General features: G+C 39.4%; 1 long non-coding RNA gene across 4 annotated transcripts in view; it reads left to right on the top strand.

The window, feature by feature from the left end:
• LOC110537716 overlaps nucleotides 1–21,668 on the top strand; it is a 54,650-nt gene extending 32,982 nt beyond the window's left edge. For all 4 annotated transcript variants that reach the window (XR_002475675.2, XR_005034998.1, XR_005034999.1 and 1 more), the window contains one exon: nucleotides 21,262–21,668. This is a non-coding gene — a long non-coding RNA (uncharacterized LOC110537716). The remainder of the gene's footprint in view (nucleotides 1–21,261) is intronic.
• The last annotated feature ends 3,388 nt before the right edge of the window (nucleotides 21,669–25,056 follow it).

The raw sequence follows: 25,056 nt of genomic DNA, 5'->3' as shown, positions 1-25,056 counted from the left end.
CTGCTTACCACAGAGGTTAGCTGCCACCTTCCTATTGTTAACACTTCACAGGTAGTTTTTGACACGGTATAATGCGTGTCAGCCGAATCCACTAATTTGAAGGGGTGTCCACATACTTTATGTATATATATAGTGTAGCTACTCGGAACAAAAATATAATTGCAACATGCAACAATTTCAAAGATTTTACTGAGTTACAGTGTCTTGCGAAAGTATTCGGCCCCCTTGAACTTTGCGACCTTTTGCCACATTTCAGGCGTCAAACATAAAGATATAAAACTGTATTTTTTTGTGAAGAATCAACAACAAGTGGGACACAATCATGAAGTGGAACGACATTTATTGGATATTTCAAACTTTTTTAACAAATCAAAAACTGAAAAATTGGGCGTGCAAAATTATTCAGCCCCTTTACTTTCAGTGCAGCAAACTCTCTCCAGAAGTTCAGTGAGGATCTCTGAATGATCCAGTGTTGACCTAAATGACTAATGATGATAAATACAATCCACCTGTGTGTAATCAAGTCTCCGTATAAATGCACCTGCACTGTGATAGTCTCAGAGGTCCGTTAAAAGCGCAGAGAGCATCATGAAGAACAAGGAACACACCAGGCAGGTCCGAGATACTGTTGTGAAGAAGTTTAAAGCCGGATTTGGATACAAAAAGATTTCCCAAGCTTTAAACATCCCAAGGAGCACTGTGCAAGCGATAATATTGAAATGGAAGGAGTATCAGACCACTGCAAATCTACCAAGACCTGGCCGTCCCTCTAAACTTTCAGCTCATACAAGGAGAAGACTGATCAGAGATGCAGCCAAGAGGCCCATGATCACTCTGGATGAACTGCAGAGATCTACAGCTGAGGTGGGAGACTCTGTCCAAAGGACAACAATCAGTCGTAAATTGCACAAATCTGGCCTTTATGGAAGAGTGGCAAGAAGAAAGCCATTTCTTAAAGATATCCATAAAAAGTGTTGTTTAAAGTTTGCCACAAGCCACCTGGGAGACACACCAAACATATGGAAGAAGGTGCTCTGGTCAGATGAAACCAAAATTGAACTTTTTGGTAACAATGCAACACGTTATGTTTGGCGTAAAAGCAGCACAGCTGAACACACCATCCCCACTGTCAAACATGGTGGTGGCAGCATCATGGTTTGGGCCTGCTTTTCTTCAGCAGGGACAGGGAAGATGGTTAAAATTGATGAGAAGATGGATGGAGCCAAATACAGGACCATTCTGGAAGAAAACCTGCAAAAGAGTCTGCAAAAGACCTGCGACTGGGATGGAGATTTGTCTTCCAACAAGACAATGATCCAAAACATAAAGCAAAATCTACAATGGAATGGTTCAAAAATAAACATATCCAGGTGTTAGAATGGCCAAGTCAAAGTCCAGACCTGAATCCAATCGAGAATCTGTGGAAAGAACTGAAAACTGCTGTTCACAAATGCTCTCCATCCAACCTCACTGCGCTCGAGCTGTTTTGCAAGGAGGAATGGGAAAAAACTTTCAGTCTCTCGATGTGCAATTAATTATAGTGGAGACATACCCCAAGCGACTTACAGCTGTAATCGCAGCAAAAGGTGGCGCTACAAAGTATTAACTTAAGGGGGCTGAATAATTTTGCACGCCCAATTTTTCAGTTTTTGATTTGTTAAAAGAGTTTGAAATATCCAATAAATGTTGTTCCACTTCATGATTGTGTCCCACTTGTTGTTGATTCTTCACAAAAAAATACAGTTTTATATCTTTATGTTTGAAGCCTGAAATGTGGCAAAAGGTCGCAAAGTTCAAGGGGGCCGAATACTTTCGCAAGGCACTGTACAGTTCACAAGGAAATCAGTCAATTTAAATCAATTCATTCGGCCCGAAACTATGGATTTCACATGACAGGGAATACTGGTGTGACCACTATTTGCCCTCATTCAGCGCGACACATCTCCTTCGCATAGAGTTAATCAGGCTGTTGATTGTGGCCTGTGGAATGTTGTCCCACTCCTCTTCAATGGTTGTGCAAAGTTGCTGGATATTGGCGGGACCTGGAACACGCTGTCGTACATGTCGATCATGAGCATCGCAAACATGCTAAATGGGTCTGAGTATGCAGGCCATGAAAGAACTGGGACATTTTCAGCTTCCAAGAATTGTGTACAGATCCTTGCGACAAATGAATGGCACGACAGTAGGCCTCAGGATCTCGTCACGGTATCTCTGTGCATTCAAATTGCCATTGATAAAATGCAATTGTGTTCGTTGTCTGTATCATATGCCTGCCCATACCTTGGGCTGTTGCGGTGACCGTATTACAGCCACCCGACCGACGTTCATGAGTCATGACCGCATTAAAATTCCACGTGACTGTTGAGTCACGTAATCTCCTTTTATGCACACTGGACATGTTTTTGTAGTACCCAACTTGCTAACTACCATCAGGTTCTAATTGCCTGGTAATCGGGGCACCGAGGGGGTATGGTACACTGGAAGTCTAAGTTTACATACACTTAGGTTGGTGTCATTGAATCTCGTTTTTCAACCACTCCACAAAGTTCTTGTTAGCAAACTATTGTTTTGGCAAGTTTGTTAGGACATCTACTTTGTGCATGACACAAGTAATTTTTCTAACAATTGCTTACAGACAGATTATTATCACAATTCCAGTGGGTCAGAAGTTTACGTACACTAAGTTGACTCTGCCTTTAAACAGCTTGGAAAATTCCAGAAAATGATGTCATGGCTTTAGAAGCGTCTGATAGGCTAATGAGTCAATGGGCAGAACTCAGTTGGAGGTGTACCTGTGGATGTATTTCAAGGCCTACCTTCAAACTCAGTGCCTCTTTGCTTGACATCATGGGAAAATCAAAAGAAATCAGCCAAGACCTCAGAAAAAAATGTGTAGACCTCCACAAGTCTGGTTCATCCTTGGGAGCAATTTCCAAATGCCCAAAGGTACCACGTTCATCTGTAAAAACAATAGTACACAAGTATAAACACCATGAGACCACGCAGCCATCTTACCGCTCAGGAAGGAGACGCGTTCTGCCTCTTAGAGATGAGCGTACTTTGGTGCGAAAAGTGCAAATCAATCCCAAAAGACCTTGTGAAGATGCTGGAGGAAACAGGTACAAAAGTATCAATATCCACAGTAAAGCGAGTCCTATATCGACAACCTGAAAGGCTGTTTGGCCATAATGACCATCGTTATGTTTGGAGGAAAAGGGTTGCAAGGCTTGCATGCCGAAGAACACATCCCAACCGTGAAGCACGGGGTGGCAGCATCATGTTGTGGTGGTGCTTTGCTGCAGGAGGGACTGGTGAACTTCACAAAATATATGTCTAAATGAGGAAGGACAGTTATGTGGATATATTGAAGCAACATCTCAAGACATCAGTCAGGAAGTTAAAGCTTGGTCACAAATGGGTCTCCCAATTGGACAATGACCCCAAGCATACTTCCAAAGTTGTGGCAAAATGGCTTAAGGACAACAAAGTCAAGGTATTGGAGTGGCCATCACAAAGACCTGACCTCAATCCTATATACATTTGTGGGCAGAACTGATAAAGCATGTGCGAGCAAGGAGGCCTACAAACCTGACTCAGTTACACCAGCTCTGTCAGGAGGAATGGGCCAGAATTCACCCAAATTATTGTGGGAAGCTTGTGGAAGGCTACCTGAAACGTTTGACCCAAGTTAAACAATTTAAAGGCAATGCTGACAAATACTAATTGAGTGTATGTAAACTTCTGACCCACTGGGAATGTGATGAAAAATAAAAGCTGAAATAAATCATTCTCTACTGACATTTCACATTCTTATAAATAAAGTGATGATCTAACTGACCTAAAACAGGGAATTCTTACTAGGATTCAATTTCAGGATTTGTGAAAAACTGTTCTTATGTATGACGCAACGCGGCGTGCTAGGACACATCCCTTAGCCGTGATCCATTGGCCATATCATAAACCTCAGAGGTGCCCTATTGCTATTATAAACTGGTTACCAACTTAATTAGAGCAGTAAAAATAAATGTTTTGTAATACCCATGGTAATAGGGTCAGATATACCACGGCTTTCAGACAATCAGCATTCAGGGCTCTAACCACCCAGTTTTTAATGTCCCTCTAACCACTCTGACATCCATGCAAATACAATCAAAACAGCCTACATCAGCCAACATCATATTTTTAAACTCACCTCACTGTGATGATCAATTTGAAGAAAGAAGTGAAACTGCAGGTTGAAACAGTGTAAACGAAATGGACAGCAGTTTCTAAGGTGATGATTCATTTAAAACAAGCGTATGCATATTAGAGCTTATGCATAGGCTTATGAGCCATTATACAATACATAACCTACCGCATATTACACATGGGAGAAAAACATAAAACAAAACTGATTTAAGATGTCTTTGATATATAATTTGCCTTTGAGTGTGGACTGTATTATTATGCATTCTGAATGGACTGGTTACCTTATGCTATGCTCCAAAATGTATATGCATGAGTGTGGGTGAGAACGTATAGCCCTAGGCGATGCTGTTGGTTCATTGATTGTGCAGTGCTCCTTACATTTGTATTTGAATTTGAATAGCCTAGTAGTAGGAAATGTTTTATATTTTCATAATTAATTCAGTGACAGATGACCTTTTTAGCTATACAGAATATCTCACCCCAATGCTTTTCCATCTCCTCTTCTCTCCCTCTCTCCTTTTTATTCCTTTGTCGCGTGCGCAGATGGGCTGTCAACAGTTTCATGAAATATGTTTTGTTGCAAGAACATATTACTATCAATGTTCCCTAACCAGTGGTGATTTTAGCATGTAAATCTTGGTGAGGCCCAAAATAAAATATGTGGGATGCATGCCTGCATAGCCACTACACAACACTAAACAATACATTAATTGCACTATAACGGTGGCAAACAATGCCCACAAACTGTTAGCGCCTACATAAAGCTGTCCCAACATCTTACCACTGCTACACCTGGCTATCAGCAGAGCCTTGTCTGGCAGAGAAACTGTTTATTCATCCTCGTTTACTGACTTAAAAAAAAAAACATAGCTGATATGGCTGACTTGCTTTAACATGTGGTTTCTACTGACAATTGAGATGTACACACTCTGGCATAAGGGGACGACAAGCAGATAAGAGGCAATCCTTAATTTCGATTAAGACATTAATGAGCAAGGTAGGATGGACGTCGTCAATATAACTATTTGCTCAGCACTTTTGAAATGTTCTTAGTGTTTTCCCTGTACACCAAGTCAGAACAGTAGGAGGAATAAAGGGGGCATACAAACAGACAATGAAAGCTCTTACAATATTCAATGATTAATGATTAAATTATTACATTTTTTCAAAAACAGGGTATAGGCTACATGTGCATCACCGAGTCAGAACATTAGGCGAAATTAAGAGGGGAAAATAGACCAAATCACATGGGCTACTAACATCTTACGACACAACATACAGTTAGTATTACTTTCTTAGCTACAGTGTACAAATCTCCCTGACATATTACATAATTTATGAAGCAGCATATAAGACATTTTTGGACTCACCTTGTTGTGATGTCCTCACTTGAACAGGAAAGTGGTGCGGTGGTCCTTCGTGGGCAAATTTTCAGAAAGCGAAAGGGGCCGGATTTACAATTCCCAGTGGGATGACTGTTCAAATCGTATTTTCCCAGTTTGAGTTTATTTATTTCCGAATTCCTAGTTGCAATGCTTGCAGTTTGCCACTCACCGATTCCTTCCAAACCACTCATTGTTGAATTTGCCATTTCCAACTTGTTGTGTAATCTTTGTCCAATGGCCGATGAGCACTGATATGTTTTATCTGTAATTTCTCTTCATTATTTCACTTCATATTACAAGGATTAAAAAGGATTTGCCAGTAGCTTGTCGACTTGATTCATGATGACTGCTAGCTAAGATTTTGAAAATATGATGATGACATGATCCAATCAAAGCTACTGTACATATAATGTGATTTGACATAATTTTATCTGTGGCCAACAACCTTGAGCCTTCTTGGAAAGGCACTTCTAATGTAACTACATGGCAGGACTCAAAGGGCTAGAATTTTGACTAGTGTCCCCATGAGTGACAGAACACTGAGCCAATCGCGGCACAACGCTCTGTATTTTCTGCTGGCTTGCCACTCCACCACAGAAGCACTGAGCTAGGCTGAAACACCTGCATTTTGGAGCTGCCTTACTCAAGAAAATAAAAAAAGACCACGTTTGCATGAGGCTTTTTTAACACCATGATAAATAGTTGTTACATTGCGAACTGATATGTGACATGTATTAATGCCAAATTAACATGGGTGGAACTGTCGGGCATCGAGAGCATGCTCCTCAAACAGTGGTTGATCCGTGGAGTATAATAGGTAGTGTTGTATTTATTCCTCAGCTGCTCATGTTAAGCACATGCTCCGCTATAAAACTGAAGTAGACAACCAAACGGACTGGTGGGAAAGCTCCTTGCCTCCAGTCCCTATTGGAGTGCATACAGATGACATGTTTTTTTCCCCCCTGCTCCTGTTCCTTCCCATTTGATAATGGCCCATTGTAAATCGAAATACATTTGACATATTAGTAAAGACGAGATTAAATTGAGAAAAGTCTGATGGGTGAAAATACAATCACTTGATGAGAACAGCTGTGCAGCCTGAGGCAAGGAACAGTGCAAGTTTTTTTTTTTTTTTCTCAAATCATCAATAGTCTATAGTCGCACCGTGCAGCATTTATGTTTTGATTTCTAACACATTTTAAGGTTTGTATCATTCACATCTAAAGTTGCCAAATAACTTGAGACGGGTACGATATGCTAGATTTAAAGTTAGCACTTTTGCGCTCAATATAGACACGTCATATGCAAACTCGCTCCGTAATGGGAAACATATCCTTTCTATTTTATTCAGCTGAGTTCAATTATATTCTTCGTTCTATATAATATTATAATACTATTATAATGGCGTGGAACTCATAAGCATATCTCATAAGCTTATACTGAACAAGCCTACAGCCTATGGCATGGAGTATAGCCACTCAGTAGGCCAACTCCTATTCTGTTCTTCTGAAAAACATTTTCTTCATATTATGCTTCTTTAGACCCGACTAAGAAAAATCCTGGATTTATTGTAATGGTGTCTATTAAATTGATTTATTATACTTTTTGAGATGTTCCAAAGGCCGCATCAGTGGCTTCAATGTGGAGATTATGAACTTGTTTATGTTAATTAACCGTCAATTACCATGATTCCGGCAGTCCTACCCATACCATTCATCCATAAAGAGCACACTTCTCTAGCGAGCCAGTGGTCATCGAAGGTGAGCATTTGCCCACTGAGGTTGGTTGCAACGTCGAACTACAGACAAGTCAAGACCCTGGTGAAGACAACGAGAACACGGATGAGACGGTTTCTGACAGTTTGTGCAGAAATTCTTCAGTTGTGCAAACCCAGTTTCATCAGCTGTCCGGTTGGCTGGTCTCCGATGATACCGCAAGTGCAGAAGCCAGATGTGGAGGTCCTGGGCTGGCGTGGTTGCACATGGTCTGCGGTTGTGAGGCCGGTTGTAAGTACTGCCAAATTCTCTAAAACGACGTTGTATGTCGGCTTATGGTAGAGAAATTAACATTACATTCTCTGGCAACTGCTCTGGTGGACATTCCTGGAGTCAGCATGCCAATTGCACACTCCCTCAAAACTTGAGACATCTCAAAACTGACAAAACTGCACATTTTAGAGTGGCCTTTTCTTGTCCCCAGCACAAGGTGCACCTGTGTACTGATCATGCTGTTTAATCAGCATCTTGATATGCCGCACCAGTCAGGTGGAAAACAATTGAAATGGAAAGAAATAAGCTTTTTGCGCATATGGAACATTTATGGGATCTTTTGTTTCAGCTCATGAAAAATGGGACCAACACTACATGTTGCGTTTATATTTTTGTTCAGTAATTTTGACTTTGCAGCTGGCCCATCTAGCGGAAATCACTCAGTTCTGCCTCGAGGACAAGACTCATCCCAATAAACATAAACCTGCTTAAGAGGAATTAGAAGAAGACAAAAATGTATATTACCAATTGAACATCTATAGCAGGATAAATCAATGTTTGAGTTTACATAGCTGGCCATAAATTAGATGTTGCATTTCACTTTATGGGTTGGTAATTTAGGCTTCTTCTAACCCATTGCTTTGTACTACAGACAATAATATCATTAGGCTATATCTTTACATTAAAAAAAACAACTCTCAGATTTTGTCAATCCAATTAATTCAATACCCTTTGATCTTCAAAAATAGGATGAAGAATTATGGAAATCTAGATTAGTCAAATTGTTTTACTTGAGCATTAACCCAAAAACTAAGGACTAATTAGCCTACTCTGTTTATGGTTTTGTTGTCATGGAGTACTGATTGGGCTCATTGCATTCAAGTTGAAAATAAATGCTGTTCTCGAAATGGGGTGCTTTGAGCACTACTGAAAAGTGCTATTTGCATGTGAAAAATGTATTACATTTGCTGCAGGCCTATTGTTTGTTTTTGTTGGTGACACTTGGATATCTCGATAATTTGCAGCTGTGCGAGTTTGAGCATGTGTCCGTTAGGCCGATGGATTTTTTTTTTATCAGCACGTATTGTATTGAGCTCTAAAATCCCCACTCGTGGTCTTCTGAAATTAAACTTGCTTTTGACAGTGTTGAGCACAATACCATGGAGGAATTTAGAAGGGAGGAACTCAACTTTTATTCCATAGGCTGGGATCCACACTATTGCCACACGATCCACAGCTGTTGCAAGAGCGCATTTTTAACTGGCTGTCCACTGGGGCATATTCATTACGTTGATTCTGTTGCAAAATGTTTCTTAAATGAAAGCCAATGAAACGGGGAGAGACCTACCTGAATTTGTCCAATACAAACTCTGTCATTTTTCTCGGTTCGCTTCAGTTTGGTTCTTAAACAGTAAACGGTTTCCATAATGAATACATCGCTGGTCGCAAAAACAATGATTAATAGATAGCTTAAACTCCAACTCATCTCAATTGGCTTGAGGTCGGGTGAACCTTTCAAAGTTCCTTAAAATGTCATGTCATAAAGTAATGTACTGTTCTCTTTGCTTATTTGAGCTGTTCTTTCCATAATATGGACTTGGTCTTTTACCAAATAGGGCTATCTTCTGTATAACACCCCTTCCTTGTCACAGCACAACTGATTGGCTCAAACACATTAAGAAGGAAAGAAATTCCACAAATGAACCTTTAACAAGGCATAGCTGTTAAAACGTCTTAGGGCTAGGGTCTATTTCCCTGAATTTCCGCCTGACTGGTGTGCCCAAAGTAAACTGCCTGTTACTCAGAAGGCCCAGAAGTCAGGATATGCATATAATTAACATTGGATAGAAAACACTTTGAAGTTTGTACATAATTGATATGGCAGGTGAAAATCCAAAGAAAAATCAAACAGATTTTTTTTTTTGCTCCCAGGGTCTTATAATAAATAGAAAGCTATGGGTTCTATGTAATTCCAGCTCCCAGATTGCAATTCCTATGGCTTCCACTAGATGTCAGTCTTTGTTCATTGTTCCAGGCTTGTTTCTTCAAAAACGAGCAAGAATTTTGATCAGTCTGTCTGCGCGTGACTTAGAGGAGGCACGCCTGCTAATTTTACATTTCTATTGAACATACTTCTTTCCGTATGAAATATTATAGTTTATTTACATTTTAGGATACCTGATGATTTAATAGAAACTTAGTTTGACTTGTTTGAACAAAGTTTAGCTATAGCTTTTTGGACTCCTTTGTCTGCATGTTGAACGAGTGGATTGCTGAAATTGATGGTTTTGTTCAGGGGCAGAACGACATCCTAGAAGTTGTTTTTATCTAACAGCTTCGCTATTTATCTGTACATGGAATTTTAAAAAAAAAAATATATATATATATATATATATATATATATATATATATATATATATATATATATATATATATATATATATATATATATATATATATATATATATATTCTAATCTTACAGGAAAATGCCACCGACACTATCTGATGTATGGAGACATTTCACTGCAGCTAATGTAGAAGGAAAAGCTGCGTATACTGTGCAAAATCATATGTGAAGAATGCAACAAAGATGCAGAATCATCTGGCCAAGTGCATAAAGTTCCCTCAGGGCTCACAACAAGCAATCTCTTGACAAAAGTCCCTCTACTTCTATTCAAGGTGAAAATGATGAAACGGACACCTTATTGATAGCAAGGGATCATGGTCCTCCTGGAGTTTTTTTTGACTCAATGGAGGAACGTAGTCAGAGAAATGCTGATGAATGTCTTGCCTGAGCTGTGTATGCAACTGGTTCACCTCTGATGCTCACAGGCAATGTGTATTGGAAGAGATTTCTGAATGTTCTTCACCCAGTATACACCCCTCCAACCAGACATGCTTTATCTACTCATTTTCTGGATGCAGAGTTCAAGTGAAGGTCAAGCAAATCATAGAGAAAGCAGACTGTATTGCAATCATCTCTGATGGGTGGTCGAATGTTAACGGGGGGGGAAATAATTTATTACATAATCTCCACCCCTAAACCAGTATTTTACAAGAGCACAGACACAAGGGACAACAGACACATCAGTCTCTATATTGCAGATGAGCTGAAGGCAGTCATCAATGACCTTGGACCACAGAAGGTATTTGCACTGGTGACAGACAATGCTGCGAACATGAAGGCTGCTTGGTCTAAAGTGGAGGAGTCCTACCCTCACATCACACCCATTGGCTGTGCTGCTTATGCATTGAATCTGCTCCTCTAGGACATCATGGCACTGAAAACAATGGATACACTCTACATGAGAGCCACGGAAATGGTTAGGTATGTGAAGGGTCATCAAGTTATAGCAGCAATCTACCTCACCAAGCAAAGTGAGAAGAATAAGAGCACCACATTGAAGCTGCTCAGCAACACCCGTTGGGGTGGTGTTGTCATCATGTTTGACAGTCTTTTGGGAGGTGAAGGAGTCTCTCCAAGAAATGGCCATATCAGTCTGCCGATATGGACTGACCCTTTCTTTTGTTGTTCAGTGAAATCATCCCATTTGAAGCGTCAACTCGTTTAATTAATGTTAAATTCTTAGCTAAATGTATTTAAAAAAATATATATTAGAAGGATTATCATTTGGAATTATCTCTACTTATGATAAGGTAAATGGTTTATGTTTCTGTTTCCATATGATATGGTACATTTTTCCAATGCAAAACACATCTACATTAAAATGGTATTCATATTAATTTGCATATATTCCCGTTAATTCCCACGGAAAATTTCCACCTCCGAATATTCCCCCAAAATGACTAACCCTAGTTGCAATTGCACAATGACTGTCCATTGGTTTCAAAAACAATGATTGATAGGCAGCTTGAACTTTTTGAATTCAACCATTGTTGGGTTCAAATACACATTTCGATTTGTGAACAGCCATCCACAACAACCACAATCCGTAAGGCGCAAATAGCTAAATGAGAGAGCAACAGTGTGATTCACATTAATGCTCTATGTACAGTGGGCTCCAAAATTACAGGCACCCCTGACTGGCAATGCACAAACAATATTTAAAAAAATATAAACAATATAATTATAGAGAAACTCAAAATACCAACATGTGGGAAATACTGTACTTTATTAATGTTTCAATGGAACCCACCAAAATCATAGAATTATTTAATGCAAAATACATTTCACAAATCAAGGTTTCGTAATTATTGGCACTCCCAATTTTGGACATAGTGCAACCACCTCTGGCAAGGATAACAGCAATGTTTGTCAAGGTTAAGGAACTAATTTGGAGGGATTTTGCACCATTCCTCGATGCAGATCCTTTCAAGATCCTTCACATTCTTGGGTTTGCGCTTATCAACTGCCCTCTAACTCAGCCCACAGGTTTTCTATTGGATTGAGGTCTGGCGACTGAGAGAGCCATGGCAGAACATTGATTTTGTTGTCACAGATCCATTTCTGTGTGGATCTTGAGGTATGTTTTGGGTCATTGTCTTGTTGGAAAGTCCACAGATGGCCAAGTCCCAGCCTTCTGGCAGAGGCAACCCGATTGTCAGCCAGAATTGCCTGATACTTGGTGGAATTCATTATGCCATCAATCTTAACCAGAGAGATAAATACCCCTGGACCTCTGGAATTAAAACAGCCCCAAAACATCACTGACCCACCACCATATTTCACCGTGGGTGTGAGGTGCCTCTCCTTGTATGCATCTCTGTTTCGATGCCAATCATGCCGATGTTTCAATTTTGGTCTCATCTAACCAGAGCACCTTCTTTCAGTCATAATTTAAATTACGTTTGGCAAACTTTGGCACTTTACGTGGCACTTACGTCTATGTCTTGGGGTCAGAAAGGGCTTTCTTCTGGCAACCCTTACAAAGAGTCTTTGGTTGTGGATGTGGCGTCTGAGGGTGCTTTTTGAAACCTGTTGACCCCAAGATGCCACCAAGGCCTGCAATTATTTCACAGTGATTCTTGGGGATTTTGTTGCTTCTCTGACGGTCCTCCTCCCTATCCCGGGGGAGAAAATGCATTTGCGTCCTCTACTCGTGAGGGTTTCAACTGTTCCATATCTTTGGATTTAAAAAAATAATTGCCCTGACAGTGCTCAGTGGTATATTCAATCGTTTGTGGATCTTCTTGTTGCCATTAACAGATTTATGTCTCTTTCTCTGTCTCTGTCTCTGTCTCTCTGTCTCTTTTGAACTGCCAGTTATTTTCTTTTCTTCTCTTCATGGTGTTGGATGACAAAGGGATATTGCATGTGTTACCTAATCTTTATACCCAGTGAAACAGGAAGTGATGTAATGACTCAATATAGTTCCTTAAGACTTAGATAAACTTAAATAAGTGGAATTTAATTCCGGGTTTAATTTTGGTAGTTATTTACAATAATTTTAAGGGTGCCATTAATTGTGAAACCTTGATTTGTAGCACATAGATTTTTTGTATTAAATCAATAAATTATTTTGGTGCGTTCCATTGAAACATTAATAAAGTACATAATTTCTCACATGTTGGTATTTTGAATTTATCTCCATAATTATATTGTTTATATTTTTTAAGTATTGTTTGTGCATTGCCAGTCAGGGGTGCCAGTAATTTTGGAGCCCACTGTAGTTTTCAATAATAAGTGATATCTGTATCGCCATAGACTACACCACTGCTGTTATCCTTACCTCCAATTATTTATTCAAGTTAGATAATCTTTGGATGCAGACAGCAGTCGCACCATTGGAAGACATAGTTTGGACTGTAGCCTACAAAAGCCTATTCCTGCTCTTTTCCTGTGATCCATCAAACGCATTTGGTGTGTCATCATAGTGGTCTCTGAATTGTGGTCAGACTCACTCAGGTAGAACTTTAAACTTACACCTTTTTTAAATGCTGATTTGAATGTCATTGAGAACAGAAGTGTCCCCCCCAAAAAACTCTGCAAACATCCTTTCTGAATTTAAAAGTATCATTTGATTACCATATTTATTATAGTAATGTAACAGATTACAGTTATGTTTTTCTGTAATCCCTTGCATGTAACGGATTATATGGAATCCACTACTCCCCAACCCTGATCATTACACAGGTGCACCTTGTACTGGGGACAAAGGCCACAACACCATGCCACAGATGCCTCGATTTTTTTTTGAGGGAGCATGCAATTGGTATTCTGACTGCACAAATGTCCACCAGAGCTGTTGCCAGATAATTTAATGTTAATTTCTATACCATAAGCCGCCTCCAATGTCATTTTTGAGAATTTGGCAGTACATCCAACGTGCCTCACAACCGCAGACTGTGTAACCATGCCACCTCCACAACCGGCTATTTTACCTGCATGATCGTCTGAGACCAGCCACCCGGACAGCTGATGAAACTGTGGAGTATTTCTCTGTAATAAAGCACTTTTGTGGGGAAAAACTCATTTTGATTGACTGTGCTGGCTTCTAAGTGGGTGGGCCTATGCCCACCCATGGCTGCGCCCCCTGTCCAGTCATGTAAAATTCATAGATTAGTGCCTAATTTATTTAAATTGATTGATTTCCTTATATGAACTGTAAAATCGTTTAAATTGTTGCATGTAGTGTTTATATTTTGGTTCAGTGTATTACTGCTATATACGCTGCTGTACCAGCTGGTAATATAATTTATTCTGTAATTTAAATGCATCTTAAATACATTTTTAAGATGGTGCTCTTATGATAATTTCCAGATGTTTATTTAGAGTTAAGCCAATGCGGTTAATGTCAATGTTCTGAGACCACCACTTTCTCCTCCATAGCCGTTGCTAAGTGATAATTGACGCTTCCACGTTGTGCTGTTTATTTCTGATACTTTTCAAAATCTATGAAGATCAAGGTCAAGGAAAGCAGATACTCTATATGCTGTTTGTTGACACCACAACGCAGTTCAGACTTGGATACACATTACCCCGAATGCTAATCAATAAAAATGTGCTGCTCTGTTTTGCTTGTTTACAGCGTGTAATTTCGTTGTTAATTGTCTGAGCCATTCTCGTACTGTTGCATCATCTACATTTTGAGAATAAAGGCACCAACATGGCGGCCGTTCTAAAACCCGGCCCAACTCTCATAATTGATGGCTCTGATTTGTTGCATGTAACAAACACATCTCCCCCTCCCTGCTCCGTTTTAAACTCCGTTAGCAATGTGGGTCGACCCACAAGTTAATTTAGCGATCTTAGTTCATACATTACACACATTCTTACTTCCCGTCAGTAACAGTATGGTATAATGAATAAGCAGACAAGCTTTCATGTTTTAATTTAAGTGACGTTTATTGTACTTATCAATGATGAGCACGCTGTTTGTTTGTTTCTGTTCCCCTCTCTCCGTTTCTGTAGCTTCCGGGTGTGCTTCCGGGTGTGCTAATTTGCAGCTGTGCGAGTTTGAGCATGTGTCCGTTAGGCCGATGGATTTTTTTTTTATCAGCACGTATTGTATTGAGCTCTAAAATCCCCACTCGTGGTCTTCTGAAATTAAACTTGCTTTTGACAGTGTTGAGCACAATACCATGGAGGAATTTAGAAGGGAGGAACTCAACTTTTATTCCATAGGCTGGGATCCACACTATTGCCACACGATCCACAGCTGTTGCAAGAGCGCATTTTTAACTGGCTGTCCACTGGGGCATATTCATTACGTTGATTCTGTTGCAAAATGTTTCTTAAATGAAAGCCAATGAAACGGGGAGAGACCTACCTGAATTTGTCCAATACAAACTCTGTCATTTTTCTCGGTTCGCTTCAGTTTGGTTCTTAAACAGTAAACGGTTTCCATAATGAATACATCGCTGGTCGCAAAAACAATGATTAATAGATAGCTTAAACTCCAACTCATCTCAATTGGCTTGAGGTCGGGTGAACCTTTCAAAGTTCCTTAAAATGTCATGTCATAAAGTAATGTACTGTTCTCTTTGCTTATTTGAGCTGTTCTTTCCATAATATGGACTTGGTCTTTTACCAAATAGGGCTATCTTCTGTATAACACCCCTTCCTTGTCACAGCACAACTGATTGGCTCAAACACATTAAGAAGGAAAGAAATTCCACAAATGAACCTTTAACAAGGCATAGCTGTTAAAACGTCTTAGGGCTAGGGTCTATTTCCCTGAATTTCCGCCTGACTGGTGTGCCCAAAGTAAACTGCCTGTTACTCAGAAGGCCCAGAAGTCAGGATATGCATATAATTAACATTGGATAGAAAACACTTTGAAGTTTGTACATAATTGATATGGCAGGTGAAAATCCAAAGAAAAATTTTTTTTTTTGCTCCCAGGGTCTTATAATAAATAGAAAGCTATGGGTTCTATGTAATTCCAGCTCCCAGATTGCAATTCCTATGGCTTCCACTAGATGTCAGTCTTTGTTCATTGTTCCAGGCTTGTTTCTTCAAAAACGAGCAAGAATTTTGATCAGTCTGTCTGCGCGTGACTTAGAGGAGGCACGCCTGCTAATTTTACATTTCTATTGAACATACTTCTTTCCGTATGAAATATTATAGTTTATTTACATTTTAGGATACCTGATGATTTAATAGAAACTTAGTTTGACTTGTTTGAACAAAGTTTAGCTATAGCTTTTTGGACTCCTTTGTCTGCATGTTGAACGAGTGGATTGCTGAAATTGATGGTTTTGTTCAGGGGCAGAACGACATCCCAGAAGTTGTTTTTATCTAACAGCTTCGCTATTTATCTGTACATGGAATTTAAAAAAAAAAAAAATATATATATATATATATATATATATATATATATATATATATATTCTAATCTTACAGGAAAATGCCACCGACACTATCTGATGTATGGAGACATTTCACTGCAGCTAATGTAGAAGGAAAAGCTGCGTATACTGTGCAAAATCATATGTGAAGAATGCAACAAAGATGCAGAATCATCTGGCCAAGTGCATAAAGTTCCCTCAGGGCTCACAACAAGCAATCTCTTGACAAAAGTCCCTCTACTTCTATTCAAGGTGAAAATGATGAAACGGACACCTTATTGATAGCAAGGGATCATGGTCCTCCTGGAGTTTTTTTTGACTCAATGGAGGAACGTAGTCAGAGAAATGCTGATGAATGTCTTGCCTGAGCTGTGTATGCAACTGGTTCACCTCTGATGCTCACAGGCAATGTGTATTGGAAGAGATTTCTGAATGTTCTTCACCCAGTATACACCCCTCCAACCAGACATGCTTTATCTACTCATTTTCTGGATGCAGAGTTCAAGTGAAGGTCAAGCAAATCATAGAGAAAGCAGACTGTATTGCAATCATCTCTGATGGGTGGTCGAATGTTAACGGGGGGGGAAATAATTTATTACATAATCTCCACCCCTAAACCAGTATTTTACAAGAGCACAGACACAAGGGACAACAGACACATCAGTCTCTATATTGCAGATGAGCTGAAGGCAGTCATCAATGACCTTGGACCACAGAAGGTATTTGCACTGGTGACAGACAATGCTGCGAACATGAAGGCTGCTTGGTCTAAAGTGGAGGAGTCCTACCCTCACATCACACCCATTGGCTGTGCTGCTTATGCATTGAATCTGCTCCTCTAGGACATCATGGCACTGAAAACAATGGATACACTCTACATGAGAGCCACGGAAATGGTTAGGTATGTGAAGGGTCATCAAGTTATAGCAGCAATCTACCTCACCAAGCAAAGTGAGAAGAATAAGAGCACCACATTGAAGCTGCTCAGCAACACCCGTTGGGGTGGTGTTGTCATCATGTTTGACAGTCTTTTGGGAGGTGAAGGAGTCTCTCCAAGAAATGGCCATATCAGTCTGCCGATATGGACTGACCCTTTCTTTTGTTGTTCAGTGAAATCATCCCATTTGAAGCGTCAACTCGTTTAATTAATGTTAAATTCTTAGCTAAATGTATTTAAAAAAATATATATTAGAAGGATTATCATTTGGAATTATCTCTACTTATGATAAGGTAAATGGTTTATGTTTCTGTTTCCATATGATATGGTACATTTTTCCAATGCAAAACACATCTACATTAAAATGGTATTCATATTAATTTGCATATATTCCCGTTAATTCCCACGGAAAATTTCCACCTCCGAATATTCCCCCAAAATGACTAACCCTAGTTGCAATTGCACAATGACTGTCCATTGGTTTCAAAAACAATGATTGATAGGCAGCTTGAACTTTTTGAATTCAACCATTGTTGGGTTCAAATACACATTTCGATTTGTGAACAGCCATCCACAACAACCACAATCCGTAAGGCGCAAATAGCTAAATGAGAGAGCAACAGTGTGATTCACATTAATGCTCTATGTACAGTGGGCTCCAAAATTACAGGCACCCCTGACTGGCAATGCACAAACAATATTTAAAAAAATATAAACAATATAATTATAGAGAAACTCAAAATACCAACATGTGGGAAATACTGTACTTTATTAATGTTTCAATGGAACCCACCAAAATCATAGAATTATTTAATGCAAAATACATTTCACAAATCAAGGTTTCGTAATTATTGGCACTCCCAATTTTGGACATAGTGCAACCACCTCTGGCAAGGATAACAGCAATGTTTGTCAAGGTTAAGGAACTAATTTGGAGGGATTTTGCACCATTCCTCGATGCAGATCCTTTCAAGATCCTTCACATTCTTGGGTTTGCGCTTATCAACTGCCCTCTAACTCAGCCCACAGGTTTTCTATTGGATTGAGGTCTGGCGACTGAGAGAGCCATGGCAGAACATTGATTTTGTTGTCACAGATCCATTTCTGTGTGGATCTTGAGGTATGTTTTGGGTCATTGTCTTGTTGGAAAGTCCACAGATGGCCAAGTCCCAGCCTTCTGGCAGAGGCAACCCGATTGTCAGCCAGAATTGCCTGATACTTGGTGGAATTCATTATGCCATCAATCTTAACCAGAGAGATAAATACCCCTGGACCTCTGGAATTAAAACAGCCCCAAAACATCACTGACCCACCACCATATTTCACCGTGGGTGTGAGGTGCCTCTCCTTGTATGCATCTCTGTTTCGATGCCAATCATGCCGATGTTTCAATTTTGGTCTCATCTAACCAGAGCACCTTCTTTCAGTCATAATTTAAATTACGTTTGGCAAACTTTGGCACTTTACGTGGCACTTACGTCTATGTCTTGGGGTCAGAAAGGGCTTTCTTCTGGCAACCCTTACAAAGAGTCTTTGGTTGTGGATGTGGCGTCTGAGGGTGCTTTTTGAAACCTGTTGACCCCAAGATGCCACCAAGGCCTGCAATTATTTCACAGTGATTCTTGGGGATTTTGTTGCTTCTCTGACGGTCCTCCTCCCTATCCCGGGGGAGAAAATGCATTTGCGTCCTCTACTCGTGAGGGTTTCAACTGTTCCATATCTTTGGATTTAAAAAAATAATTGCCCTGACAGTGCTCAGTGGTATATTCAATCGTTTGTGGATCTTCTTGTTGCCATTAACAGATTTATGTCTCTTTCTCTGTCTCTGTCTCTGTCTCTCTGTCTCTTTTGAACTGCCAGTTATTTTCTTTTCTTCTCTTCATGGTGTTGGATGACAAAGGGATATTGCATGTGTTACCTAATCTTTATACCCAGTGAAACAGGAAGTGATGTAATGACTCAATATAGTTCCTTAAGACTTAGATAAACTTAAATAAGTGGAATTTAATTCCGGGTTTAATTTTGGTAGTTATTTACAATAATTTTAAGGGTGCCATTAATTGTGAAACCTTGATTTGTAGCACATAGATTTTTTGTATTAAATCAATAAATTATTTTGGTGCGTTCCATTGAAACATTAATAAAGTACATAATTTCTCACATGTTGGTATTTTGAATTTATCTCCATAATTATATTGTTTATATTTTTTAAGTATTGTTTGTGCATTGCCAGTCAGGGGTGCCAGTAATTTTGGAGCCCACTGTAGTTTTCAATAATAAGTGATATCTGTATCGCCATAGACTACACCACTGCTGTTATCCTTACCTCCAATTATTTATTCAAGTTAGATAATCTTTGGATGCAGACAGCAGTCGCACCATTGGAAGACATAGTTTGGACTGTAGCCTACAAAAGCCTATTCCTGCTCTTTTCCTGTGATCCATCAAACGCATTTGGTGTGTCATCATAGTGGTCTCTGAATTGTGGTCAGACTCACTCAGGTAGAACTTTAAACTTACACCTTTTTTAAATGCTGATTTGAATGTCATTGAGAACAGAAGTGTCCCCCCCAAAAAACTCTGCAAACATCCTTTCTGAATTTAAAAGTATCATTTGATTACCATATTTATTATAGTAATGTAACAGATTACAGTTATGTTTTTCTGTAATCCCTTGCATGTAACGGATTATATGGAATCCACTACTCCCCAACCCTGATCATTACACAGGTGCACCTTGTACTGGGGACAAAGGCCACAACACCATGCCACAGATGCCTCGATTTTTTTTTGAGGGAGCATGCAATTGGTATTCTGACTGCACAAATGTCCACCAGAGCTGTTGCCAGATAATTTAATGTTAATTTCTATACCATAAGCCGCCTCCAATGTCATTTTTGAGAATTTGGCAGTACATCCAACGTGCCTCACAACCGCAGACTGTGTAACCATGCCACCTCCACAACCGGCTATTTTACCTGCATGATCGTCTGAGACCAGCCACCCGGACAGCTGATGAAACTGTGGAGTATTTCTCTGTAATAAAGCACTTTTGTGGGGAAAAACTCATTTTGATTGACTGTGCTGGCTTCTAAGTGGGTGGGCCTATGCCCACCCATGGCTGCGCCCCCTGTCCAGTCATGTAAAATTCATAGATTAGTGCCTAATTTATTTAAATTGATTGATTTCCTTATATGAACTGTAAAATCGTTTAAATTGTTGCATGTAGTGTTTATATTTTGGTTCAGTGTATTACTGCTATATACGCTGCTGTACCAGCTGGTAATATAATTTATTCTGTAATTTAAATGCATCTTAAATACATTTTTAAGATGGTGCTCTTATGATAATTTCCAGATGTTTATTTAGAGTTAAGCCAATGCGGTTAATGTCAATGTTCTGAGACCACCACTTTCTCCTCCATAGCCGTTGCTAAGTGATAATTGACGCTTCCACGTTGTGCTGTTTATTTCTGATACTTTTCAAAATCTATGAAGATCAAGGTCAAGGAAAGCAGATACTCTATATGCTGTTTGTTGACACCACAACGCAGTTCAGACTTGGATACACATTACCCCGAATGCTAATCAATAAAAATGTGCTGCTCTGTTTTGCTTGTTTACAGCGTGTAATTTCGTTGTTAATTGTCTGAGCCATTCTCGTACTGTTGCATCATCTACATTTTGAGAATAAAGGCACCAACATGGCGGCCGTTCTAAAACCCGGCCCAACTCTCATAATTGATGGCTCTGATTTGTTGCATGTAACAAACACATCTCCCCCTCCCTGCTCCGTTTTAAACTCCGTTAGCAATGTGGGTCGACCCACAAGTTAATTTAGCGATCTTAGTTCATACATTACACACATTCTTACTTCCCGTCAGTAACAGTATGGTATAATGAATAAGCAGACAAGCTTTCATGTTTTAATTTAAGTGACGTTTATTGTACTTATCAATGATGAGCACGCTGTTTGTTTGTTTCTGTTCCCCTCTCTCCGTTTCTGTAGCTTCCGGGTGTGCTGGAATAAGGACGCGAACTACGGAAATCGTGACTGGCTATGTAGTTCCTGTCCGGAATGGGTGTATTGGAAGTCACCATGTCCGTAGTGATGAGATTCTGTAAATGTATTTATGATAAACTGATTGCAAAGGATCAATGAAGACAATTCATGATATGTTTAGCTGAGTGGAAAATGTAGGCTTTGATGTTTGTAATGGCTTAATTAATGAGTTTGATATGTTCGGATGGGAGGGGCTTCCCTACAAAAGGAACCCCTCTTTTTGTTTAAAGGGGAGGTGGGGGCGTTTTGATTGAGCTGTTGATGGGGCAGCACTTAGGTGTCCCCATAATGTATACTTTTGGTGGCAGTACTGTTTTTCTTCCGGAATCACAATGTAAATAAACACCCTTACACAGAAGTACTTTTGCGGCTCCGCCATCGTTTTATTTGGTAGAGGTTAGGTTTTTCAGTTTAGCTTTCTGGCCTACTCTACCCGACACATTTATTTGGGAGGGAACACTATTTTTAGATCAGTGATGATACACCTCACTTTGCTCAAGCTGGTTCTCTCCAACAGACTCAATCTCTGATCATAGGAGGTTATAAAAATAGAGCAATTAGGACCGTTAAAGGGGAGAGACAATGAATACAACCAGAAAAGATCCAAAATTCAATATCAAAATATCGCTTGAAAAAAAAGAGTGCGTCAATTACCCACTGGGACGCTCTTATCAGACAATATATTCAGCAAAACCTGCAAATTAGCATTAGATTATAAACCCGAAAGATAGGATGGAGAAGAAAAAAATCATGACGCTGTCTCAGAAAAATATAGGAAAACAATCTCCTCCTTACATAAGACAACATCAACCAACAACAATATTTCACCATGTATTCATTGTCTTGTTATTAAGATGGGTATTTATGATACCCATTTTTATATCAGGAAATGTCTACTCTTTTCAGAACATAAATCAATCAAATGTATTTATAAAGCCCTTTTTACACCAGCAGATGTCACAAAGTAATTATACAGAAACGCAGTCAAACTCCTAAGAGCAAGCAATGCAGGTGTAGAAGCACGGTGGCTTGGTAAAGCTCCCTAGAAAGGCAGGAAACTTGGAGAGGAACCAAGCTCTGACAGGTGGCCAGTCCTCTTCTGGCTGTGCTTGGTGGAGATTATAAGAGTACATGGCCATTAAGGCCAGACCGTTCTTCAAGATGTTCATAGATGACCAGCAGGATCAAATAATCATCACAGTGTAGAGGGTGCAACAGGTCAGCCCCTCAGGAACAAATGTCACTTGGCTTTTCATGTGCACTATACACACATGGATTTTGTAAAGTAGATATGTGGTAGGGGCTTGAGAGCACACAATGTGTTGTGAAATCTGTGAATGTATTGTATTGAAGAGGGGCAATTATTATGGGGATCCATAATACATATAAATAGCCGCACATTCAGAGGTCGAGAGGAAAACAGCTGGTCCGAGACAAGGTAGCACACAGCCACAGGCAAAACAGTAGAACTGGATCAGTAAGGGTGTTATTTCTATAGTGAATTAAATGGCTTACCGATAAAACGGGTTTCTGGCAAATAGTTGTGGTAAACCTTTGGCCAACAGAAACCGCAATATTAAAGCTGATCTACCCCCTAAAAAAATAAACCTTTGGCCGATTTGTCGCAAATGTGCAACATTGAAATGTATCTACATAAACCAAATCTCACATCTTTAAATTAATTTACTTCTCAGAGAAAAAACGAAACATTCTACATCTAGTAAATATTATAAACATGCATTCAATGTCTTAACAGATGCAAATAAATCCAATACAACTTGAAATCATCTGCATGGTAATGAAGAAAAGAGCAAAGACTGGATATTTCCCAAATCAATTATTTCATATTTTTATGTAGCTACAACATTTACAGTTGAAGTCGGAAGTTTACATACACTTAGGTTGGAGTCATTAAAACTCATTTTTCAACCACTCCACAAATTTTTTGTTAACAAATTATAGTTTTGGCAAGTCTGTTAGGACATTTACTTTGTGCATGACACGCAATTTTTCCAACAATTGATTACAGACAGATTATTTAACTCATTATTCACTGTATCACAATTCCAGTGGGTCAGGAGTTTACATACACTAGGTTGACTGTGCCTTTAAATAGCTTGGAAAGTTCCAGAAAATTATGTCTTGGCTGTAGATGCTTCTGATAGGCTAATTGATAATATTTGAGTCAATTGGAGGTGTACCTGTGGATGTGTTTCAAGGCCTACCTTCAAACTCAGTGCCTCTTTGCTTGACATCAAAGGAAAATCTTTTTTTTAAATCAGCCAAAACCTCAGAAAAAAAATTGGAGACCTCCACGTGTCTAGTTCATCCTTGGGAGCAATTTCCAAACGCATGAAGGTACCAAGTTCATCTGTACAAACAATAGTACGCAAGTATAAACACAATGGGGCCTCGCAGCGATCATACTGCTCAGGAAGGAGACATGTTTTGTCTCCTAGAGATGAATGTACTTTGGTGCGAAAAGTGCAAATCAAACCCAGAACAACAGCAAAGGACCTTGTGAAGATGCTGGAGGAAACAGGTACAAACGTATCTATATCCACAGTAAAATGAGTCCTATATCGACATAACCTGAAAGGCCGCTCAGCAAGGAAGAAGCCACTGCTCCAAAACTGCCATGAAAAAGCCAGACTATGGTTTCCAATGCAGATGGGGACAAATATCGTACTTTTTGGAGAAATGTCCTGTGGTCTGATGAAATAAAATACTGTTTGGCCATAATGACCATCGTTATGTTTGGAGGAATAAGGGGGAGGCTTGCAAGCCGAAAATCACCATCCCAACCGTGAAGAACGAGGATGGCAGCATCATGTTGTGGGGGTGCTTTGCTGCAGGAGGGACCTCCTGCACTTCACAAAATAGATGGCTACATGAGGAAGGACAATTATGTGGATATATTGGAGCAACATCTCAAGACATCAGTTAGGAAGTTAAAGCTTGGTCACAAATGGGTCTTCCAAAAGGACAACAAAGTCAAGGTATTGGAGTGGCCATCACAAAGCCCTGACCTCAATCCTATAGAAATTTGTGGGCAGAACTGAAAAAGTGTGTGTGAGCAAGGAGGCCTACAAACCTGACTCAGTTACAACAGCTCTGTCAGGAGGAATGGGCCAAAATTCACCCAAGTTATTGTGGAAAGCTTATGGAAGGCTACCTGAAACGTTTGACCCAAGTTAAACAATTAAATGGTAATGACACTCAATTAGTATTTGGTAGATGTAATGAAATAAATAAAATATGAAATAAATAATTCTCTACTATTATTCTGACATTTCACATTCTTAAAATAAAGTGGTGATCCTAACTGACCTGAAACAGGGAATTTTTACTAAGATTAAATGTCAGGAATTGTGAAAAACTGAATTTTTAAATGCATTTGGCTAAGGTGTGTTTAAACTTCCGACTTCAACTGTACATGAGAGAAACGTGTACCCTATGTTAACCTTAGGATGTTTAAAGTGTCAACTTCAGAATTATTTACATGAGCCAAGTGATAACTGAGCAATAGATTTCAACCAGCTACTCTTTAAAATATCATTAACAAAATGTCAATAATTAAAACTAAATCAAACCCAGTTCAGAACTATTGCCTTTCTGATTGAACTTTGGAGATGGCAGCCCTGTAGAAGTCCTTTCCAGAGCTTGTTGAATGCATGCACTGGAATAATCAGAAAACACAATAACAACAGAAAACAATTACTGAAAGCATTTTCTTTTGGC

This window comes from Oncorhynchus mykiss, chromosome 12, assembly GCF_013265735.2.
Source record: "Oncorhynchus mykiss isolate Arlee chromosome 12, USDA_OmykA_1.1, whole genome shotgun sequence".
NCBI classification, from domain to species: domain Eukaryota; kingdom Metazoa; phylum Chordata; class Actinopteri; order Salmoniformes; family Salmonidae; genus Oncorhynchus; species Oncorhynchus mykiss.
Note: the sequence above shows the minus strand (reverse complement) of the source record. Positions and strands in the feature narration are given on the sequence as shown.